The sequence below is a fragment of the Protopterus annectens genome, chromosome 12.part0 (assembly GCF_019279795.1).
Source record: "Protopterus annectens isolate FY-2018-M chromosome 12.part0, PAN1.0, whole genome shotgun sequence".
Lineage (NCBI taxonomy): Eukaryota > Metazoa > Chordata > Ceratodontiformes > Protopteridae > Protopterus > Protopterus annectens.
Window position 1 is genome coordinate 1,191,459,342 of NC_056746.1, and position 22,632 is coordinate 1,191,481,973.

Consider the following 22,632-nt stretch of genomic DNA (forward strand, 5'->3'; position numbering starts at 1 on the left):
TGGGGGGCTGTGTGGCCCTGCCCCATGCTGTTCCTGCTGCAACTGTTACCATAGGATCAGATTGTGTAGCATAGCACATACCATAACAATTTAAGTGCATGTAGCTGGTGAATACTGCAAGGCTCCATCGGATGTGTCCAGACACCAGAACTGTGACCTCAGCATCCCAAACACATGCTCAGTTATATGTTTTGCCTGTGTGTGTGTCTCAGAATGGTGTAGTTGTTCAGGTGTGTGTGTGCATTGCTGATGGGTGTCATCAGCCATGACTCCAGTGGTTGCCCAGCATTCCCCACTATGTGACTGTAGGGGATGTCTATATTGCCAAAGGTATGGTACAGCTACAACAGATCCCACATATCGGAATTGTCATAGCTTCCAGGACAGACAGCACACACATTCAGTTTAATGCCCTGTCCATCACATACGGCCTACTGTTGGAGGGTATGCCCCTGCAGTGACTGTAGGCCCTACCCCGCTCACCAGGTGGTGCTTTGATTTGTACATGCGTGCAGGCTATAGCACCCAGTACCCCAGGGTAGTCAGCCGTTTGGTGGGAGAGACACATATTGCTGGCCAACAAAGCACGTGTATTGAGGACATGTACGTGTTCACTGGCACGTGGTGACATGGCGTCTGTGAACTGGTGCAATACTCTGGATGCAGATGCCTGTGAGATCCCCAAGATATCCCCAGTTGCGCATTGGGAGGTATCTGTGGCTAGTATATCTAGGCCAACACATACCTTGGTATCCACTGGGATGGGTTTCCCTCGGCCTGTTCGATGTGTCAGGAGTGGCTGGTGCAGTTCACCAAGCTGCTGTAGGAGGTGTCTGTCCACCCCATAGCGCTCCATTATCTCCAGCCCATGTAGCCCCTGGTAGGTTATCCTGGGTCTGTAAAGTGTTCTGTCACCTCACTAAGGGTTGTTCGGCAGCATTCACATCCTCACCACCCTGAGCCTCATGCACATGTTGGTCCATGTTGCCTGCTGCAGCCCTTCTCATTTGGTTGGATTGTGTCGAGAAATGTCCCTGCATGTATACACCGGTGGTGTAGAGTGTGGGAGAAACCTGTGTGTATGGTGCCTGGTCACTTTACCGTAGTGTTCATGGGCGGGCTGGCCATGTAATTTGCTGATTGTGCTAATTATCACCTGTCTGTGCAGCCTGTTCACCTTGACTACTCCACTACTGCTGTTGTTCCTCCCAATTTCACCAGGCAGATATAGACACACCCCTAGCTTAGGCGTGCTAAGGCAGGAGCAATCCCGAGGCACAGGGCTCCAATGTACGTACAGTGTGCCTAAAACCCCTTCTATGCCTTCACCTATATTCCAGTCCAGCACCCAGCTATCTACACACATACACTCTTGGGATCTGCATCACACCCTGGGGATAAACGGGATTCACTATTGTCAACCTCATTTGCATTGTATTGTCTTCTCATGCATAGTCATATGACCCATACCGGTCCTCCAAATTAATAACCACTGCTTACTGTTGCTCAGCTCTGCACACAACTGGCTAAAGGTGGCTTGCTATCACCGTCTTCGATGTCCCTTGTTCTTCCCATCAACAAAATAATCGGTCTCTACATGACTAGAACCTGGGACCCTGTACACCACAGACGAAGCGCTTTACCACTAAGCCATGGCAGATATACATACATCTGAGGTGATCACGTACAGATCATCCAGCACAGACATTCAATAGTGCTAATGTCCACATATATATATATATATATATATAAAACTATATATATATATATATATATATATATATATATATATATATATATATATATACATATATCTATATATCTATATATATATATATATATATATATATATATATATATATATATATATATACATATATACATATATATATATATATATATATATATATGTATATATATATATGTATATATATATATATATATATACACTCACACACACACACATATACACATATACACACACAGATGTAGATATTGAATTTACATCACAACAGTGGACCACATGACACCAAAGCATTAGATAAGAATGAAAGGGAAACCACATGTGCCACCTGCATTATGTAGTGGTGTTAATATCAAGGCAAGTGTGTTACATTGCATCACAGGGTTCAGATGGTAGTAAGGGTAAGAGTAGGGCTGCTGACATTTACCCACCAGCCCTATTGGCGAATGTATATGTATGTGTTGACAGCCCAGTCTCTTGGGCAATTATGACATTTGTGGACACTATATAGGAATGCAACAAAACACACTCAGCACATCCAGGAGCTAGCCACTCATAGATACCAACACATAGGAAATGTCTGCCAAACACACACACCTGTCATGACTTGGAATCGAACACCTACCTGTCTTTTCTATCACACTACAGCAATACGCAGTTACAGAACATGCTACCAAGATTACTGGAATACAGTATTCCCAGAGGCATACTTCTAGGTAGGTGACATCATCAGCAAAGGCAAATACGCTGATGGGGAATGTATGGAGAGTGAGCAGTCTTTTGCATTACTCTGTCCCCAAGCAGCTGGAAACACACACAGACACACACACACACACACACACACACACACACACACACACACACACACACACACACACACACACACAGGGCTGGGGGCTGGGATTTGAACATACACCTAATTACCTAACATAGCATACATTAGTTAGTTACAGAATACACGATATTGATATTGAAAATGCACCGCAGAGGCATACTAGTAGGTAGTGACATTATCAGCAAAAAGCAAAAGGCGCCCGATAGGGGAATGTATGGAGTGAGCAGTCTAAAAGCATTACTCTGTCCCCAGGCAGCTGGAAACACACACAGACACACACTTGGCATGGCTAGGATTCGAGCATAGACTTAACTACCTTATCACACTACAGCATTGCTCAGTTACAGAACGCACTACCAAGATTACTGGAACACAGCACTCCCAGAGGCATACTTCTAGGTGGATGACATCATCAGCAAAGGCAAAGACGCCGATAGGGAATGTATGGAGAGTGAGCAGTCTAAAAGCATTACTCTGTCCCCAGACAGCTGGAAACACACACACACACACACACACACACACACACACACACTTGGCAGGGCTGGGATTCGAACATACACCTAACTACCTTATCACACTACAGCATTACGCAGTTACAGAACACGCTACCAAGATTACTGGAACAGAGCACTCCCACAGGCATACATCTAGGTGGATGACATCATCAAGAATGGAACAAATGCCGATAGGGATTTTAAGGAGTGTGAGCAGTCTAAAAGCATATTACTGTCCCAAGGCATACGGAGACAAACCCATGGCAGTGGTGTGAGTGGGACAACTGCCTATCTACAGAGCACTATTACAACACTACATAGATACGAGACGCGCCACAGACAGTACACCTTTCAAGACAGTCAACCAGTGTGTCCAATGTAGGAATCCATCCTGACATGGGGTATGGACATCTGTTGCCTGGATGACCACTATCGCTATACAGGATTTCAATGGTCATGCCCATACACAAAGGCACATAACCGACACAAGGTGTCAATGGGCATGCTCACACACTTAGTAGCACACGTCCGTTTGGAATGTACTATGTGTCCATCTACACAACGGTGTACTGGGCATACTCACACACTTAGTAGTAGTGAAGGGCTGTCTTGTATGCACACAGATTCTAAACACGGAAGGGCACAGTGTGTCGATAGTGAACATTGTTAGCACGAACGCTGCACTACATATATCTGACACCAGTCGTCAGTGCTAGGTGTGTAGCGTTCGTAATCACAGCTGACAATCCAGATCCAACAGTGGAGAATATGGACATCTCTGCAGTGAGGAACACCTGGCATATGGCACAGTTGTGTACAATAGCACTACCACCATATACCTCAGATACAGACATGTGGGCCATAAGACCGTGACAGACTGCTCCAGGTGTTAGTGTTCCCACGTACATGAAGGCCACTCACATGTACTGACCAGTACACACTCAAGAGCCATCACAGATGTTGTCAGGTGCAGATCACAGTGGTAAATGCCGCATTTTACTATGTAGCCCTCAGATATCACCATGTCCTTGTACCAGCAACACACATCCGTACGTTAGTACAACACCATGTTACTCATGACCAGTGGACTGTACATAGGTCTACAGCAACTGTGCAGACTACACATGTACTGACAGGGTTCCATCATGTGTTATGCAATGCAATGATACCACTGTTCATAACCAGGTTGGCTCTACACATAACAGGGGCCCTGGGTCTTATACAGCTGTAACAGATGTGCACCAAAAAACACTCATGTTTGGATATGACATACATGTAATTACCGTGGATATGTACATGGCCCACACACACACACACACACACACACACACACACACACACACACACACACACACACACACACACACACGCACACACACAACACATATGTACATAGCATAGCTTTTGCTGTCCTCTGTGCAGACAAGTGGCTACAGCAATCACATGCATGCAAATGGATGGTAGGTCCATAGCTGTTGAATGCTAACAGTACATAAGGTAGCAATGTTGACAGAGGTAATATTCCCTCTGTACTAGTTACCCATGACAACTATCATATCATACAACAGTCCTTGTGTCATGTATGTCATCACACATGTCCACCAATTGCAATGCATACAAACATGGCTACATGACAGGAATGTAGGACCAACACACATGTACATGCAGTGGCATGCATTCAGCTACCATGCATGTGCAGTAGCTGATGTATGCAGTTCATCTGTGTCTGACTACAACATGCAGTTGCAATACAGCCCCATCATTGACACCTGTATATGGTGAAATACTGACAGTACAGTAGGATGTACATCAGGTATGGATGGACGTATGTACATAAAGTGCTGGTCCACCTTTGCAGATGGATGTTTGCTGAAGACAGCTCACAGGTGTGTCACAAGCCGTCCTACCATAACATGTGCAAACAGTATGCTATGTTAACTGTTACTTGAAGGTGAAGACATACAACCTACACAGCGGGCAGGGTGTCACTGACTGTAAATCACTTGACACCTGTAACACTTACATCCTCCCGTGTGCATATAGCAGCACAATTACCGAAGGTAGCGTCAGTACACATAATGCGGCCAATACTGCTGCATGTCTGTCAGACGTATCATCATATAGCAGGTGTTTGATTCACAGTACTGCCATGTGTGTTTGCTTGTATGACCATATATGCCATGTATGGTGGGGAATACATCCCAATTGTTACACACCCCTGTACACTGTTCTAGAGATCTGTACATACTGCAGTGTAGAAAGCAAGACATAGGCAGGGGTGGTGTGTGTATCACACACATGTCAGCTATCTGTATGTGAATGACATTTGTGGACTCCACAGTGTGTGTGTGTGTGTGTGTGTGTGTGTGTGTGTGTGTGTGTGTGTGTGTGTGTGTGTGTATGTATGGCTGTCTGGTGCACGGAGTGAGGGTGTATGCTACCATACAGAACAGACAGGATCCCTAACCCCTCATGGTGATGCAATCTACTACCCTGTTGATGCCATAGGTCTCAGCCTTACTGCCTACCTGTACATGTTCATTCTCTGTGTCACATCATGTGGGTGCACAGTACTGTGAAGGTGATTACCACATAGGCAGGGGTCCTCACCTTAACACTATCAAGTGTGTGTTATAGTTTCGTTGACCCCATGAGTGTGGGCATGTTACTGTGTGTGTCTGTGTATGTCTGTGTGTGTTCTCATCCTGTAATGTGACAGTGTATTACTGCTACACAGTGAGGCCTCATGCTATCAACTGGCCTCTACCCTTGACATCAGCCAGACCGCTGTGTAAACCCCCTACACCATGTCACTGTACCTGTGATGTGACCAGGTATGGATGTCATGTCTCTAGCCACTGTAGCCTATTACACAGCTCACATGCTTCTGGATCAGTAGATGTGTGGGCATCTGTGTCATGGTAGCCTTTCTAACAGTGAGGGTGAGGCTACGTATAGCATGCTGGTATTGCCATACATGCCTGTTAGTACTCCACATTTACACATGGGAAACTGCAAACACTGGTACTTATTGGCACATGCAATTAGACCTTAAGGAGGGAATCAGGGTATCATTACCAACATGCTGTTACTATTGTTACCAAGACACATACTGTGAACATACAACAATGCATTCTAACTGAAAACACTGTAACATAATGGCACATGCAATTAGACCTTAAGGAGGGAAGCAGGGCATAATTACCAACATGCTGTTATTGTTGTTACCAAGACACATACTGTGAACATATAACCAATTCATTCTAAACCTGTACTACATGGTATGTCTGGTGCGTGTCAACAGTACACAACAAATGTAATATACACTTATCTCACTATTCTGTTCACCCTGTGTATCAGACCATATGATCATGTCCTTGCATCGATGATGTGGATGATAGGGATGTGGCACAGGCATCATCATATGCACAGGGTGATAATGTTTGCCAGGGGCATAGGCTGCACCAGTGGATGGCATCATGTGTGTGGGTTAGGGCCGGTGATCTGATTGGATATGTGTGGTTGTTATGCATGTGGGTGTTGCGGTGCCCTACAGATGTTTCTGCTGTGTGTGTGTATGTGTGCACACAGTTCTGCCATGTGTCTGGCCTACACAGGGGTATTATTGACAGCTCCAGATTGTACAGACCAGGATGTACAGCTCACTGTGTCCAGCCATGGCCACATGACCTGTGCCTGCTAGGGGTTGCACGGGCACTAACAGGCAGAGGTACAGATTGGCTACTGTCCGATGACACATGTCCACTGGAACCGTGTCCCCGCTGGGAATGTCCAGGGCCACATCCATGTGGCCTGCTGTGTCCTGGTGTGGACAGCACAGCACCAGCTGCACTGCTACTGCTACCGGCACTATGGGACGGGCATGTGAGGTAGCTCGTTCACATTGACTTGCACCAGGTGGTGTAGCTGGCCTACGTCCATGTGGCCTACGCCTCACTCCTACCAGATGTTCCAGCTCAGACACCTCACGCTCATGGATTGCCATGCCACAGTCAAGGATTCCAACCATGTCACCCAATCGCCTGTCCAGAACATCAGCAATCTGCTGTTGAGCATTTGCCAATGCCTGGATGTTGTCGTTTAAAGAACGGATAGCAGCCCTCTGAAGCCTCTGCCCTTCACTGTACTGCCATTCAGCATGTGCCTGTGCTGCCATTACAGTCTGAAACATGTGTCTGGTGACACCAGCTGCTGCGCTCTGTCCTGCAGGTGCATGTCTGCCAGAGGTCCTCCTATGAGCAGCACTGGCCACATGCCTGTGTGGCACATCTGCAGTCATTACACTGACACCATGGTGTGAAGACACACCTTCTGTAGCCACCACACGTTCCTGTTCCAAGCTAACACACGCTGACTGTCCTTCCTCTATGGCCACTGGTGATGGGGTATGTGTTGGCATGAGAACTGTGTGCGGGGAAGAGGGGGGTATAGCTGGGATGGCAACCACTGGCACAGATTAAGCCCCTGACAACCCTGCCTGTACCTCAAGCATATGTTCATCACTGCTAGAGTCTGTGGGGACACTAACATCAGATGTACCGCAGGAGGGTAATGCACCTACATCACCTGTGAATGCAAAGAAAGACTCTACATTACAATAGATACACACAGACAGAGACACAGACACACACACACACACAGACAGAGACACAGACACAAACACACAGACAGAGACAGAGACACAGACACACACACACACAGACTGAGACAGAGACACAGACACACACACACACACAGACAGAGACAGACACACACACACAGACAGAGACAGAGACACACACACACACAGACACAGACAGACACAGACACACACACACAGACAGACACATACACACACAAACAGACACAGACACACACACACAGACAGACACAGACACACACACACACACACACACACACACACACACACACACACACACACACACACACACACACACACACACACACACAGACACACAGAGACAGACACAGACACACACAGAGACAGACATGAACACAGACACACACAGAGACAGACACGAGCACAGACCCACACAGACAGACACAGACACACACAGAGACAGACACAGACACACACAGAGACAGACACACACACACACAGACAGACACACAGACACAGAGACAGACCATGCATGTGATTTGACAGCAGGCATGCAGCATGCATGTGATACAGCAGATGGCATGCAGCTCAGACATTAATAGTGGAAGTTAGCATACATCCCTGGGTTGCACACAACAGCAAGCAGGTGTCATATTAGAAGCCATGCAGTTCACACAGTCATGGTAGTAAGCATGCATCCCTGTGATACACCATGTGGACCAGCACAGGTTAACAGTACACATGGCTGATGTGACCTTGACATTAACATGTAGTATGACATGTAATCTGCCATACATGTCTGACACAGTGGTGTCCTGACACATGTACAGCGGTGTAATGGGTATCACATTGCAGTGTTGTCTGTATGCCCTACAGATAGAATGCACTTTTAGGAGATGTGCATGAGCATTGAAGGGTAGTATGAGGTGTCTACATTGCTATACAGTGTGAAGTACAGACACTGTGCCATTGCATGGCATCATGAGGCATCTATATTGCTATACAGTGTGGAATACACACACAGTGCATAGCCATGACTGCGTGCATACACATTACATAAATACTGTGGATTGTGACCCACATCGCTGAGGTGTATACACACTAAACCATGCTGTGTCATGTGACAGGTCACCGGAAGACCTACGGATGACACCCCTGCACAACTACTAAAATGTCTTAGCTGCCTGGCAACCGTGTCCACACATGGCAGACTTGTCAATACACCATGTCCCACATGACATTTATGTACCACATACACGAGGTGCATGGCTGACAGTGATGTCCAACAGCAGCAAGGGAAATGTATGGTATCTGTAGCCTGATGTGGTGTCTATGTCTGTGGAAGCTGTACAGGTGACTACTGTCATGCTGTGACACAGTCATGATGTTCAACACATCTTATATGGTTGAATTAAGTGACACCTGCACAAGCTGTGCACAGGCTTTTAGGATATCCAGTGTTCCACATCAACTATATAACCATTCAACAAAGGCTATAGTTGTACCATGTATGGACAATGTGCAACAGGGTGTATACACATCACATCTGCTGTGTGTTGCTACATGTCTCTGGCCATCCTCCATGGCCATGTGTGAACATGTGTTGGCCAAATGTTTGTGATGGCCATCTATCTCACATGTCTGTATTGTCCCATATGACATACACCCATAGATGTCAGATATGTCACTGTCCACAGGGTTATGCAGACAAAGGGTTGTATGTTTGGTATGTGGGATATGTTTTATGGGATAGTGAAACAATGTTGCAGCCGGAACACTACATGTCTGGGACATGTCCGATGGCACATCACAATGTGTGCACCCATTGCAGGGGCATATTCCAAAATGGTGAATCCTGTGGGCTGCTCATATCCCAGCTCACTGTATGGTACTGTTTGCGTACCACTCATGTGTTGTTCCAATGTATAGTACATATTCCTACATTGAACAACACCTCCACCATTGTATGCACAGCTGTCCACACATCTAGCAATGACAGATACTGTGGTTTCATGTCAGTGTTTCATTTAGTTTGTATATATTGCACATGGGTAGCCAGTGTGATTGATGACAGATGCGACCTGTATATCGTGACTGGACCATACATTATGTGTACATGTGTTAACTGGCCACATGGTAAATAGATCTATGCATTAACATGCCTGATACTGATAACTGTCTCACCTGCAACGGACTGCTGTCTGTGCGGCATGCCAGAGGTACCTGTATAGGGGTAACACAGCAGTTTGATCATTATCCATGACTGTATGACAGCTACAGGGTGCACTGTGCATGTTAACACATTCGCCTGCACAATAGCATATAGTATGCAGTATTCACATGTACACAGGGTAGCATACTATAGTATGCGGCATGTGTGTAAACATACCTTGCATATGATGTTACATTACATATTGTACAGTGACACATGCAATTAAATGGGATATAATAGCTATATGTGCAGTAGTGACTTACCAGGCAACACCAGGCTCGGTGGTTGGGAGACACCCACCTCCACGATGGCAGCTGGTGTTTGTGGATGCTGTTTTGAGGGTGTCCCCAGGCTGGCCAGTAGCTCCTCGGTAGGTGTGAGTGGGGGCTGGGTTGGTGGCCCACCACCTGTTCTACCTTGTTCCCTGGCGATTGCATTGGCACACTGTTTTGCATGCCGTATCAGGTCCATGCAGTGTCTGCGCACCTGCTGGTAGATGCGGTTATGGCCACCCACATCATTAACCCTTATACGAAGTTCTTGCCACAGGTCGTCATGCTGCTGGGCATGCTGTGGCACATGGCTGAACAATACCTCATAGTTATCATGGAGGTACGGTATGAGAGCATAATCCTCGAGGCGGCTATATGCTGGCAGGCGTGAACGAGGCATTATCTGGAAGACATAATGATGGAGACAGGTCACAGTATCACAGAGATGTACAGAGATACAGCTGCAAATACACTTGTATTAAATCTAGTACATATGAACAGTTATCTTTGCAAATTGTCATGACACTGACATGACTGACATGTTTGTGTCACACACATGTAACACCCGTTATGCATTGGATATCATCACCATATATGTGTGTCACCTCATTACATTGCTCATACTCCATGTGAATGCTGTCTTGATGTGGGCATGTCTGTTTGCCTGTACTGGTGTTCTTATCTATTAGCACATGCCTGGATGTGTCCACAGTAATGCTGTTGACCTTGATGCTGTGTATATGTCACATATCAACACATACACTGCCTTAACGGACATGAGCAGTGACAATGCAGACATGCACACAGAAACCTTTACATGCATGTGTTTTGCCATATACATCTGCATGGCACTGTACAGCAGTTCAACATCCTGCCACGTATCGCCTGTGTTGCACATGTGATACACATGGGACAATGGCTAGCCGGACGTTATTCGCAGGGATGGTTATCAACTATAGCATGTACGGACAAGGTCATGCAGTAGTGTGTATGCCCTGGGCCATGTATGGGCATAGGATGTGAGGTTTTCTAGCTGCATCCGACAGCCATTTTGCCACCGTCAGGTGCATCAGTGCCACATTACTGATCCAGACAGTTAATGATACATCTACCATGCGGTCATCGCACCATGTATGACAGAGATGACATGTGCAGCTTTGATGGACTGGGTTGCATGGTATGGCAGGAGTATGTAACATGTATGGCAGAGGGATCTGTCCAGCATGTGGCGATTCTTGTAGTAGGAAGGTGGCTGTCCATGACGTATGTCTTTCAGATCAGGATATGTACATGTAGCTTGTCCAACATCACAGTGTTGCACATGTCTTTATGCAAGGTAGCCAGCATGCTGCATAGTGGAGGTGAGGATTGTGAAGGCTGGTGTCGCCCATCCAAGCATGGCCAATACCCCTTAAAGGTGATATGTGATCCAATATTGGTCACTCGAGTGCTGAGTATGCCTGTCCAATGATCTCCATGCTCATGGATGGCACCCTGTCATGACTTGGGTGCCTCGTATGACTACCTAATAGGCCTGGAGACATCACCAGCTCAAGGAGGTAAACTGTACAGCACCATCCCTTATACACAGTGTCCATAATGTTGACCGCTGCCTAGGTGGTAGTTAATGGGTACAGAATTATTAACCTAGCATTGACAATGCTATAAGCAGCTGTCAGATTGTGCACATATGTCACGCACCCCACCCACAAAGCCCATTCTATATGTTGTCCACAACACTGAGACAGCTATTGCTCCTAGGTCATGGCCATTCACATCCTTACATATGCAGATGCCTCCCATTTGGCTGTGTGGTATGGGCTACAATGAGTGGGGAGTACAAAACATTAACCCTGTTTTACTGTAGCTGCCACTGGTGTGATATGCACATGTCACTCAGACACCTTTTGTAGTGTTGCTTCTGTCAACAGGCCACTGGTAGAACACTCCTGCGACATACGAAGGTACATCTAGTATACTCAGTGTAGCTGGAACACAGTATGGGTGATGATGTCCTAGTCCTTTCACAGGTATGCTATGCAGTGTGAAAATCATCCGTACTGTCATCTACATCTGTACTGCTAACATCTACGTTGATAAAGGTTCATGGACTTGCAGACCATACTCAGCAGGGTAATAGTGCAGTGCCTCCCATTATGACTGGCATCTCCACTTGTGGGCTGGAGTGGGTTTATATTATCCAACACCCTATCTGTATTGCATATTCATGCTCAGCACTTGTTCAGAACATGTAAGCACTTCATGAGCTACTAATGACTATAGCACCCATTCCAACTCATTTCCTACAAGTACACTGTTTGGGTTGCAGTGGGTTTATATTATCCAACACCCTATCTGTATTGCTTATTCATGCTCAGCACTTGTTCAGAACATGTAAGCACTTCATGAGCTACTAATTACTATAGCACCCATTCCAACTCATTTCCTACAAGTACACTGTTTGTCCTTACATTTCCAGCTTGCTTACAGTACAACAGCTGTTGTACAAACATACCTCACATATCTTGTGAGACATGGTTGAATATACAGGCATGTCCAAGTGTCAATTACCAGTGTTATTGCCAGTCTATATGATGAATATGGCAAACATGAGGCAATATAGCAATTGTCTCATGTACACAGTCAATGCTCACCTCCCAACATACGACACTACAGCCTGTGGGAGATGCACATATGTAGCCATGCTGGGGGTAATGCTCTCTCCAACCCAGACTGAACCTGACATTCATGTGGGGATGTTAAACATTTGCAACACCCCACTCATCACCCAAGGCCCAAGCCCTGAGAAGCATTCTACATTCATCCAGACTGATACCACTGTAAAACGACTGAATGTTTCACTTCAACAGTTGCCTATGCATTTGCTGTCATTCCACAGGCATCCAGTATCTGTCTGCTTTGAATGACATGGTCAACAAAACACGATGCTTTGGCACAGATGACCTGCCCCTGTCGGCCCTGGGATTACGGATAACATGTAAGGCTCTTGCTGCTCCTATACTGCCTGTCTTGGACAGTTTCCAATAACATATTCACCACCAGAACGGGAACAGGCAAGTAAAACCTGGGGTAATGTTACTCAATGCTTGACATCTTCATCTCTAATACACTCACGCGAGGCACTCCTTATAATGGACCACTTCGATATCTCTGCAGTGACTGGGACCTGCTTCTAGGCTCCGGAGAGCACACCTGCACTGACAGGTTATACGCAGACCACACCTTTCAATCATGTAACCAGGACCGGAACACCCACGGCGGAGGTGTGTCCATATTTCACAAGGATGTACACACCTCCAGGCTGGTTACTTAGCACAATGCATCAGAGGTAATCCACGTGCAACTAACTGTGGCCAGAACTGCTATACACATTGTAACTTGCTACGGATTCCACACCATACCCCACGGTTACTGGCCCTCATTTCTTGGTGTACTGGACAGTAGGGTTCAGAGAGGAACTACTGATGTGAGACTGATACTACCCCAAACTTAACTGGGATACCTACTCATGTACTGACTCATTAGGCCAATGCTTTCTGGGATTCATAACCACCAATCGGCTGGGTCAACCCATACACACCACCACCAAGGCCAACAATATCCTAGACATGGACGTTACCAACATGTGACTGGTGTTCCACACCTGGGGTTATCCCCTCATTGGTAGTTTCCAAACGTATGCTAATCACCCTTGTTATCCACATGCCAGCACCACACCCTTCATGAAATACACAGTACAAGATTTCTACAAGGCCAACTTCAGACGTCTTATGATAGCGGTAGTGAACGTCATGACACCCATGCAGATGGACAATGTAGTTACAAATGCTGAAACATACACCACTGCACTTCATTAGCACTTACACAACTGCATGGATCATGCTATCCCAAACAGAGCCATGACGGTACCCATCAGACAACGGATGCCACTCTGGGGGTCCAGTTCCATGGACATAATGTACAACAAAAGGTGGAGGCTGTTGCAAAGTGGAGTACAATCCCATGGGTGGAATAGCTCCCTGGTCAGCCTCAGTAGGAATCTGGAATCCCTTATCACATGCTCAAAAGCTAGCTATGTAAACATTACTGCGACACATTCCAATGACAACCACAAAGCATTATAGAGATATGTCAGTACTCGATGGCAATACCCACATCTGCTCTGACATACGACGGTTAGGCAGGAACATTACAGTACCGATTGATATTGGCAACATTCTGGCAGATAGGTTCAATGCTAACTTTACACCCCTCTCACTCCCTACAGGGCCAAAATCTATACAGGAACAATGCAGAGTCCCTGCGTTCACAACTACACAGTTCCAACCTGCATTCTCTAAGGCCTGGAACACAGACTCCATGTGACCGTCCAACATCCCAGGCTGCGATTTACACAAACCTCAGAATGACATGGCTCCCCACTTGGCCACCAGATTCACTAATAGCCTTGTATCAGGCATTGTGGCCCCTGAATGGCACACAGCAACAGTTATCACACTCCACACAGGTGGCGCCACAATGGACCAGAGGGACTATTGTCCTATACGCCTGACTGGACTGTTCTGCAAGGTTATGGGGCACATCATCATGGAAGTCATTCACAGAAACATTGGTGGGCTCCAGACCTTTGATACCACCCAGGTTGAATTTGTTAAGGCCAGACCATGGCTCCTACACCTGGTGGACTCCTTTGATAAAGTTACCAGGGTAGTTGATGATGGTAAGGGGGTCCACACAGCCTACCTTGTCCTCTCATTGGCTTTCAGCTCTGTTCTCCATTTTGGTATTGACAACATACACATCCACCTGCACATCGACCCCTACGTCTCGAGATGTTATGCAAAGTGGCTCAGGGACAGGGCCCACACAGTGAGGGTAGCATACCGTAGTATCTACTGTAGTTCAGTTACACTTGGCGTACCCCAGTCCTCGGTCATAGGGCCCCTCATGTTCGGTATATGCTTCCCTGAGGTACAGGCTAGCACAGAGGGACTTTCCCTGAATAGGTTTCCAGACGACTGCAAACAAGGAACCATGATTGATCCACCAGCTGATACAGACACCCTCCATAAGGGTGTCACTGTGATGGATACCTGATGTCGATAACATGGCCTCAAGCTGCATGACACAAGGTGCATAGACATCCCCTTTGGATTACATCAATCACCCACTGACTATCACATAGGTGGTAGTCCCTTACATACATGTGACATTATATGGGATCTTAGTACACACGTATATAGCACCCACTTCTTTGATAACCATATTGCCAATGTGGTGTGGATATCCTCCTATGTGGCCACCCTAATCTGTAATGGGTTTGTAGCTGGAACAAAGGCAACCATTGTATCTCTGCACTCCTGATGTATGAAACATGTTCAATGGTACAACATCCCTTTTGGGGTGTACCTTACAGAACAGCAATGGCTTTACATACCGCAACATTAACACGCCATGAGGATTATTGACCTCCGAAGGATGACATATGCAGCACAACTACAGACACCACAACTGTATACATTTGCATACTGCATACTCAGGGGTGACCTCTGCTGAACATACAGGGCCCATGTCCACAACAATATTGATGGATATACTCCACATAAGCAACATAAGCAAAAGCCACTGAGAGCAACATGCTCAGGGATATGTACACAAATGCAATGATGAGCGGGACGTGCTTGAGGGATACATTCCTGAACCGGATACTCACCATGCTTTGGAACATGATTCCTATGTACATCAAGCAGGGACCCTCACTAGCACTCTTCATGAGATACCTCGATGGTTGGATGGGAGACAGACATGTACGCCAGGGATTACTGCAGTGGCCGAACTGTACACAGGTGCAGGTAACAAATGGCTCTGCTGTTCACAGACACAGGAGACTACCCTAGGGAGGTGCCGCTGGTGAAAACACTGTAGTTGGGTTTACAAATGGACTTGGCCAGACAGCATAGTACTTAACTATGAACATGTGAAGCTATTACATGTCCTTTGTGCATGGATAATTGAGTAGCTCTTCCATTTCAATTAGCTATCATGCTGTTACACTGCCCCATGACTACAAGCCATATGTATCCTGTTATTGTGTATTGTACATGCCAATAGACATACCTTTTGTTTGCATGATATAACAGTTATGCTGTGTAAAATATCTGACATATCTACCTACAATACTGTACATTACACATATTTTAAACATTATCCCATAATGCAAAGCATACTTGCACAGCAGGACCACCTTAGGCATGTTATTCTCGTTATATGCCCATACACATGCCTACTGTGACAGTATATCAACATATACTATTCCCTGTTATGGCACGTATTTGTTGGACAAACCCTACCACTGACAGTGGGTGGTGTGGAATTGTTGTGTTTAAAGCCCTTATGTAGCATCTCTTGTGGTATGTGAGATGTTTACCTTGTGGCCCACAGCAGGACACACAATTTCTACAAGTGTTACTATGCTCAACAAGACATCACTACATAATACCTTTTCCCACTTTATGCATTGCGTACACTTTAGTTAATACAAAGCAGGCTCTACATACACTAACATACTGAGTTTTCTACATACCTTGTAAGCGTTCCGAGTCTTCATAAATATCTCTCTTACACCTTTCCTGTTTAAACAATTCTATGGTATGAGCATACGGTTTGAATGTATGGCAAGGCATCCTTATATATGTAGATACCTGTAACATGTGGTATCCTGCCACCAATTGGTGTTCCTGAGTAAATTATTACATGCACATCAGCTGTGCAGCTACTCCATTCACCAATTATGCGGCAACAGTGGGGTATAATTGAATACTCCACTTGGGCATTGGCCTTTTGCCCTACCTTCGAGGGAGACGGCCTGTATGTGTTTTGTTGTGAGGAATTGCAACTGCTATTTGGAGAGACACGGATATTTTGAATTCATGTCCCCCGTGGATTGTGTGTGATGGCTAGAGTATGTGGTTCTACATGTGAGTGTACCTGTCATCTCAACCGTCTGATAAGGGACTATTGCAAACAAAATCTGTAAGATCGCCATCTGTTCCATTATACAAGAGCTACGATTTCACATGGTGCCATTGCAAGTGTGTCTCTCACAAGGTATGTTAACGCTTCTGCAGATGTAATTGAGTGAGTGGATGTTTGTAATGTTATTACAGTCTGTATTGCAATTGTTTCGGGTGTGGGGGAGATGTAGGTGGATGTACATAGCATATACAGGTTTGTGGGGACTGCATTTCTACATATTCTATATGTGTGTGTGGGCTCCTTCCCTAATTGAAGACCCATCATTTAGTAGACTAAAACTATGGCTGTTGCAGGCTTATACATTGAGCCATTGTTAATTGGTTCCTATATAGCATGCAGGTGAGGTTGATACTTCAGTCCCTCCGGAAATACATCAATATGTAAGGGAATGTTACTAAATGACAGCTGTCTCATGTATTTCTGTCATAGTTATTTCCACTCATTGCAGTTGTGTTGGTGACTGAACCTCTTTGGCTTGGGTTGCCACCTTTTCAAATGGCCATAGTGGGACATTTGCAGGACATACATCGGTGTTTACAGGCCGACACATACCCACGGTCAGTACACAGGATAGAGCGTACTTTTATCCTAAATACATACTTATTCTTGTAGCACTTTAGCTACTTATGTTTCTTGTAACATTTACGTATTTTAGATACAGGAATAACTATTTAATGCAACTATTACATAATATATGGGACATAATTATGTCCTACAATCTCAGACATTTGCCCTTTTTAATATTTGTTGTCAGGACACAACTGCCCAAGGAGGGGCTGTCCCTCTCAAAGTGGGACAGGTGGTAACCGTATGCCTACGGCCAGCTATGACCACACCTACTGTAATGATCTACCTCTGAGTTAGCACTAATAGACACATGATACAAACACACACACACATTACAGTCCCACGGAAATGCACACAGCACCCTCAACACACACTTACACAGACTACAGCAATCACAAACACACTTGAACACAGTACCTACCTGGACCGCAGCACCGGCAGCGATAACTAAATGTCCCTTAACATCATGCTAATATTACTCGCGGTTCTAGTGTTCTGGTACTGTGGTATTTCGGTCTTTAAGCCTCATGATTACGTGTGTCGGTATGTAAAACATTCAGTAGTTGGCAGTATCCTATTTATTTGTACCACCATGGTTGTGTACATGTCATTGACCTATCTATATATTTGCAGATATAGGTGAATCCATATATATCGACATATATCTCTCGATCACCCTTTCTATCTCTATTATATATATATATATATATATATATATATATATATATATAAATATTGCGAACATCACTCGGTCGACTGCCGTATGGTCGAATGCATAAGGTCGGAAACACAGATGTCGAAGACATTATAATCAATCAAGGAACGGTTTTAACATGGGTCGAGGTAGGTGTACAGTTTTATTCCCTACTACAACCATCTTCCCTACCTCGACCCATGTTAAAACCGTTCCTCGATTGATTATAATGTCTTCAACATCTGTGTTTCCGACCTTATGCGTTCAACCATACGACAGTCGACCGAGTGATGTTCGCAGAGAGAGAGAGAGTGAGAGGGGGAGTGAACGCACCTTTCATTGTGTACATGGCGGTGTATACTGTTTCCTGAACTCTGCACGTTTGTGTTTTAACTTGTCACAACCTGCTGTTGGTACATCTTGGGTAGCTTAGTGTTAGGTGATTGTGTACATGATTGCGTGTTCTACTCCTGGCAGTGGTCGTTTTACCTTTCAGAGCAGGCACTATTAGTACAGGGGTGAATAATGCTAGTTTCACCTGTTCTGGACATTGTTGACCGTGATCTGTGTGATATTCAGCAAAACTTAGCCCTGTTTTGCACATATCCGTATAGTCATGTTTAAACGACGCTTACCAGCACTTGCCAACGCATAAACCCACTAACATGTGCTAAACCTGATCTGATGACCTGCATCCAACATCCATTATTCGTGCCTTCGGGATTACATAACGGCCCTTGCAGGACATGGAACCGGGAACATGCACAACAGTCAGTGCCTTTACCACTTGAGCATCTGGGATTTGTACACATGTTATGGTGTTTTGTATGTGGACTGTACTACGGCTGTTACTCCATACTGCAATCAAATGTGTAACTCAGTTAGTTTACATATGGATGAGACCTATTAATGGTATGTCCAAGTGAAGTTTAATGGATGTGCTCCAGCATTGGTAATCTATGTCACAGTGAGCCACACACTATAATGTGCTACACCTTCACACAACCATAAGTGGAGCATGCTGGGGTGACAGATACCTGTCATGGGTACTCCCCATGCTTTGCCACTACATCCCTGATTACATTATATGGAGCCCCTCATTAACACACCAGGGAATCCATACAGAGTGTGTGGGGAACAGTGATTACACACATGGATCCCGCAGTTGGCTCTGCTCCACTGAGGAACAGTTGGTTAATCAATGTGGTGGCAACAGCAGACACTGTTTGCCTCAGCTGATGAATGGCCTCTGACAATCGGGCATGTACCTACCGATGTACCTAGGAACCTATACGTACAGTATCAACATATGCTGATAGGTGCGTGTACTGTTCAGGTGTTGACTTTCCTTGTTCCAGTAGCTGTTGTGTGTGCAATGGTTGAGGGCTGCCTATGTAGGATTCACACAGTAGGCCACCTATACATTACAATTTACAGGTGGTCGTGTGTGTGTGTGCCATCCAGTTTACTGTGTGTGCAGGTGGAGAGGTGTATCAGTCCATAAGGGCCTACACTGTCAGTGTATGTGCTATACGTTCCCTCTTTGCCAAGGCATGGGCATATTGGGCACGCCTCCATCTGCCTACTGGGGCTTGCACAGGGTGTTCGTGGTCTGAATCCCTCTGTGCCTGTGATGGCCTTGGCAATTGCGGTGGGCTGTGAGGGCCTTCACCATTATGTCCCTGCTGCAGCTGTTTCCGCAGGATCATATTATGTAGCATGGCACATACTATGAAGATGTGGGCACACGTGCCTGGAGAGTACTGCAAGGCTCCACCAGATATGTCCAAGCAAAGGAACCGTGATTTCAGCTTCCCAAACACACGCTCTATGATGATTCTGGTTTATGCGTGTGCCTCATTATGGCGTTCTTGCATGGGTGTTTGTGCATTTCTGATGGGAGTCATCATCCATGGCTCCAGTGCATAGCCAGCATCCCCCACAAGGTGGCCATATGGGATGTCCCCCCTGACAAATACCTGATACAGCTGTGAGGCATGCCAGATGTGGGAGTCATGGTAGCTTCCAGGGCTGCCAGCACACACATCCATGATAATGTCCTGGGCATTGCACATGACCTGGCAGTTGATGGAGTGGTATCCCTTGCGGTTTATGTAGCACCTACCATGCTCACCAGGTGGTGACTTGATATGTATGTGCGTGCAGTCTATCGCACCAAGTACCTCCGGGTAGTGTGCCACATGGTGGAAGAGACGCATATTGCTGGCCAACTCCTCCTGAGTTCAGGGGAAGTATATATGCTCATTGGCATGTGGTAACATGGCATCCAGGAACTGGTGTAGTACCCTGGATGATGATGCCTGTGAGATCCCCATTATATCTCCAGTTGGTCTTTGAAAGGTACCTGTGGCTAGTATTCTCAAGCTTGCACATACCTTTGTGTCCACTGGGATGGGTCCCCCTCTGTTGTTTCTGGATCTCAGGCATGGCCGGCACCGCTCAACTATTTGCTGTAAGATGTCCCTGTCCACCCTGTAATGCTCTACTATCTCCAGATCATGTAGCCCCTGGTAGGTTACCCTTGGTCTGAACACTCTTCTCCTTCTCCGGGGCCTGTGGTGGTTGTCAGCATCATCCTCCACAACACCTTCAGTCTCTAACACATGGTGATGAATCACAGCTATGGCAGCTCCCAACATGTACATTGTAAAAGTTCCCCGTCTGTTTACACCGATGGTGCAGTGTTTGGGAATACACAGGTGTGTGTGAGGTGCCTTCACACTTTATACTATTGTGCTTTGAACACTGATGATGTCATAGGGTGTGTATGTACAATTGGAGCTGCAGGGTATCTTATGTGTTTTACCACAGGTACTGCTATTGTGGTGCCTTTGGTGTTGAATTACATTTAGCTGCCGTGTATTACCTCTTGCTCTTCCCTTAACATTTCTTAATGTTTCCCCTCCCATTTTCTGGCATGCATCCAGCAGCCTGCTTTCTTTTGTACTTTCCAAAACCTGGCTTATCTTGCAAAATGTGTTCTATGGCCAATCTACTGCAGGTTTGCTTTGCTCTCCGGTGACAATTCTCTTTTCTTTGCAATCTGACACCTCCCCTATCCTGTTCTGCAGGATGCTGCGAGCAGACTTGTTAGCTGCGATCGATTGCCCACTGTGAGTTAATAGGTGTTAATTGCTCAATTGTACTCCAATTACCCTACTGCGGCATTTCCTTATTTTCTTCCCCTAACCTTCCTGTTTGAGCTGTGGTACGCAGCGCATGTGTCCGCTTACCGGGTTTCGGGCATGTTTTCATCCACGTACACATGCGCTTTCGGGCACCATGTGTGCTCTCAGCTAAACGATGCTATACCTACATCCCCACCCATATCCTGCGGCTTTGCTTAGCAACGGGCAGCCCAGATTTGCATTGCTCCAATGTGTTTACAGCTACAGTGGCACACCCCACTGCTGATGTCATGTATACCTCCAAACCTCTCCACGGTGTTGTAATGCTGCATCGTATGGTACATCCTTAGTCTGGCAGGACGTTTGCGATTCACTATTACTTGCCTCATTTGCATAGCATTGACTACTAATTCATAGTTACCGCGCCAAACACTGTCACAGACCCTTAGCAACCCTTGCAGCTTGGTTGTGGTGTACCATGCATACCATTGAGTATTATGGTGAAATCATGATTTGTATTACATTGCGATTTTATGACATTTGTATATATTTTCCTTGTGTTCCCATTTGCGCACACATGCCCTGCGGTTGTACTTTGCATTACTGTGGACATGACATTAAATGTTGTTTTTTAGGTGTTGTGCATCTTTTCTTATGCCATTGGCTGTATATTTAGCTATTGGCATATGCTAACTTTGTAATACATGAGTCTGGTCCGCCTTCATAGCTCTGATGTTCTGTTTGGCAAAATGTAAATCTTTTTTTTTGGTTTACATTTCTGTAGGCTTACGCTACACCTGCACCACTTAATGAATCACTATGTACCTTCATTTACATGGTGCAGTACTGCACATGGGGTGATTAGCATACCTGAGCCGAGGGCTGTGCAGATCTGGCATACGCCCGTAGTGCATGTGGAATTGGATCATACCTGAATCACTCGGCGGCCATATTTGGCATTATATCACCTACGCTACGCCTGGCGCAA